Source organism: Primulina eburnea, chromosome 2 (genome assembly GCF_022965805.1).
Source record: "Primulina eburnea isolate SZY01 chromosome 2, ASM2296580v1, whole genome shotgun sequence".
Classification (NCBI taxonomy): Eukaryota; Viridiplantae; Streptophyta; class Magnoliopsida; order Lamiales; family Gesneriaceae; genus Primulina; species Primulina eburnea.
Window position 1 is genome coordinate 22,615,948 of NC_133102.1, and position 4,139 is coordinate 22,620,086.

A 4,139-nucleotide genomic window follows, 5' to 3' on the forward strand; every position below is an offset into this window, starting at 1 on the left:
CACGGATTTACAATTTTAGTAGATATATGGAATTGGGTACGTGTCGATAGTGATAGTTCACCCGGATGAAAGCTAGTGGATTCCATAGATTGTAATGCAATATTGAACTGTTAAATAATTGAGGACACTTGAGTATTGCTTGTTTATGATTAGTATTAATATAGCTCGACAGAGTATATTAATTAGTCTAGGGAATTCCGTCGAATGCACGAGTAAAAGTCGAGTGTAATTATTTAAACACGAGTGGTAGGTGAACTGCTAATTCCCAACAAATTCATTTCTCAATTGATTTAATCCAAATTAATCATTGCTTTCTTGAATACGTTTTCTTTGCATTTTAGTTATTTTAGTTGTTTAAATTTACATTAGATTAATCATCAACTCATTTTATCGTTGCTAAAGAAATTTTACTTGAAAATAAAAATAGTGTAACGCAGTCCTTGTGGAACGATCCTCGTATTCACTTACGTTTATTATAACTTGACTATCGTGCACTTGCAATATTTAAAATCGAGCTTTCATTTATAAAACAAATTTTGGGACTATTCACTGTGCAAGTTTTGCTCGATCAAGTTTTTGGCGCCGTTGCCGGGGACTGTTGATTCACAATTTTTTATTTTTCAATTAAATTCTTTAGTATTATTTATTTTATTGTTATTTGATACTCTCATTGTGTTGCAGATTTTTCTTGTGGTGCATGCGAAGATCACTCGAGTTTAAGCTTGAGCCTTTTGACCCCGAGATTGAACGCACAGCTAGACGTCGACTACAGCAGCAAAGAGCGAAGGAAAGAATTGAAGACGAGCAACACAGAGAGGAGCCAAGGCGTATACCGATGATGGATTATGCACATCCGTCTCTGGATGGAGCACGTCCAAGCATCGTAAGACCAGTCATCCGAGCTAATCAGTTTGAGATCAAGCCAGCTATCATTCAGATGATTCAGAACACTGTCCAATTTGGGGGAAGTGCACTTGACGACCCTAATTCTCATATAGCTGACTTTCTTGAAATTTGTGATACTCTTAAGTTTAATGGCGTGTCTGATGATGCTGTTCGTTTACGTTTATTTCCATTTTCACTGAGAGATAAAGCTAAATCGTGGTTAAACTGTTTGCCTGTAGGGTCTATTACTACATGGGAGGATATGGCAAAGGCATTCCTGATCAAGTACTTTCCTCCGTCGAAGACTATGAAGCTTAGAGCCGACATTACTACTTTTGCTCAAAATGAGCAAGAGTCACTTTACGAGGCATGGGAGCGCTACAAGGACTTGTTGAGGAGATGTCCACACCATGAGCTGCCTCTTGTGTTAGTTGTTCAAACTTTCTACAACGGTCTCCTAACCGTACTATGATAGATGCTGCTGCCTGTGGTAACTTACTGAGAAAAACGGCTGAGGAAGGATATGAGTTATTAGAGGAAATGGCTGCTAGTAGCTATCATCCTCAGTCTGATAGGCATAGACGAGGTGCTGGAGTTAATCAAGTTAATGATTTTTCGGCGGTTTCAGCACAGTTAGAGGCTTTGAATAGAAAGATTGATGGGATGAGCATGAGTGGGTCGGCTATGCGTCTGCAAGAAATTTTCTGTGATAAGTGTGGGGGTGAGCATGATGTGCAGGATTGCCAAGATGGCAATCCATTCTATGTGCCTGAGGGAGCACCGGTAAAACAAGTGGGATTCCAAAACCGTCCTAGAAATGACCCTTATTCGAACACATATAATCCGGGATGGAGGAATCACCCAAACTTTTCGTGGGGAGGTCAAAACAACCAAAATCGCCAACAAAGAGGTCCACCATATGGGATGCACCAAGGATTCAAGCCAGAACCGTCTCGGGAGGAGAAGTCCAATTTAGAGCAAATGATGACTAAATTTATTTCTGCAACAGAGACGAGATTCCAGAACCAAGATGCATCCATAAAGGGGTTAGAGAATCAAATTGGGAAATTGGCTAAGTTGATTGTTAATAGGGAGCAAGGAGCTTTGCCAAGCAACACGGAAACTAACCCAAGAGAACATGTGAAGGATGTGGAATTGCGTAGTGGAAAAGCACTCGAGTTTAATGAGGAAAAGACCAAGCACGGTGAGGATGAGGTGGAAAATCGAGGAGGTAAGTCTTCTAACTCTACATCTACACCTATTGCACAGAATAAAATTGTTATCCCTCCACCTTTTCCTGCAGCAATGAAGAAAGCTAAATTAGATGCACAATTTGGTAAATTTCTTGAGATATTTAAAAAATTGCATATTAACATTCCTTTTGCTGATGCTTTATTGAATATGCCAAGTTATGCAAAATTCTTGAAAGATATCTTAGCAAATAAGCGGAAGCTAGAAGATCATATGACGGTGAATTTGACTGAAAATTGCTCCGCTTTAGTTCAAAACAAGATGCCTCCTAAGAAAAAAGATCCAGGGAGTTTCTCTATACCTTGCATTATTGGTGACATTAATTTTCATAAAGCTCTATGTGATCTTGGTGCAAGTATTAATCTGATGCCTTTTTCTGTGTTTAGGAGACTGGGATAAGGTGAACCCAAGCCAACTAGGATGTCGTTGCAGCTGGCTGACAGATCTGTCAAGTATCCACGTGGGATTATCAAAGATGTTTTGGTGAAAGTGGATAAGTTCATTTTTCTTGCAGATTTTTTCATACTTGACATGGAGGAAGATTTAGAGATGCCCTTAATCCTAGGGAGACCGTTTCTGGCTACAGGGAAAGCGCTGATTGATGTTGAAGAGGAGAAATTGAGACTGAGAGTTGGAGAAGAAGAAATTATTTTTGATGTCTTCAATACTCTCAAGCACACAATGCACAATGATAGTTGTTTTCGTATTGATGTCTTGGATTCTCTCGTTTGTGATTTTATGCAGGATGGATTGAAAGAACCATTGGAGGCCACTCTCACTACTGAAAAGCAGGAGGACGAGCTAGACGAGGAAAAGATGGAGATGGTAGCTGACTTGAATGTCATTCCACCTTGGAGAAAGCAAGTGAGGCTTAGACTAGAGGAATTGGGAGATAGAAAAGATTTAATGCCTCAAAAGTCAAGCCTAGAGGAGCCACCTACTTTGGAGCTCAAACCACTACCTCCACATCTCAAGTACGTATATTTAGGAGAAAATAATAAATTGCCTGTTATTATTTCCTCTTCTTTGACAGATGATATGGAGAGTAAGCTCTTGGGAGTCCTTAAGGAGCATAAAGGAGCATTCGCTTGGAAGGTTTCGGACATAAAAGGGATAAGTCCTTCGATCTGCATGCACAAAATTCTGATGGAAGATAAATACTCACCTCTAGCACAACCACAAAGGAGACTCAATCCAAAGATGCAAGAGGTAGTAAAAGCTGAAACAATTAAACTTCTGGATGCAGGTATTATCTATCCTATCTCTGATAGTGCGTGGGTAAGTCTTGTACAATGTGTGCCTAAAAAGGGTGGGATTACTGTTATTACTAATGAAAAAAATGAGTTGATTCCCACTAGAACAGTTACGGGTTGGCGTGTGTGCATAGATTATAGGAAATTGAATGATGCAACCCGTAAAGATCACTTTCCCTTGCCATTTATCGATCAAATGATTGAACGATTAGCAGGTCATGAATTTTATTGCTTTTTAGATGGATATTCGGGATACAATCAAATCACAATTGCACCTGAGGACCGAGAGAAAACTACTTTCACTTGCCCTTATGGTACTTTTGCGTTTAGGCGTATGCCCTTTGGTTTATGCAATGCATCTGAAACATTTCAAAGATGCATGACCGCTATCTTTCATGACATGACTGAAAATTTCCTTGAAATTTTTATGGATGATTTCTCTATTTTTGGCTCCTCATTTAATGAATGCTTAGAGAATTTGAACTTAGTGTTAATTAGATGTGAAGAGAGCAATTTGGTGTTAAATTGGGAGAAGTGTCATTTTATGGTTCAAGAGGGGATTGTGTTAGGACACAAGGTATCAGAGAATGGAATTGAGGTCGACAAGGCCAAGGTAGAAGTAATCAAAAACCTACCACCACCTTCATCAATAAAAGGAGTTAGAAGTTTCCTAGGGCATGCTGGTTTTTATAGGCGTTTTATTAAAGATTTTTCTAAAATTGCTAAACCTTTATCCTCTTTGTTGATGAA

General features: G+C 39.1%; 1 non-coding gene across 1 annotated transcript; it reads right to left on the reverse strand.

Moving 5' to 3' along the window:
* Positions 1-1,195: 1,195 nt before the first annotated feature.
* LOC140824872 (small nucleolar RNA R71) lies at positions 1,196-1,302 on the reverse strand. Its single transcript, XR_012116490.1, has one exon. It is a non-coding gene; the product is annotated as a small nucleolar RNA R71 (small nucleolar RNA).
* Between the last annotated feature and the right edge of the window lie 2,837 nt (positions 1,303-4,139).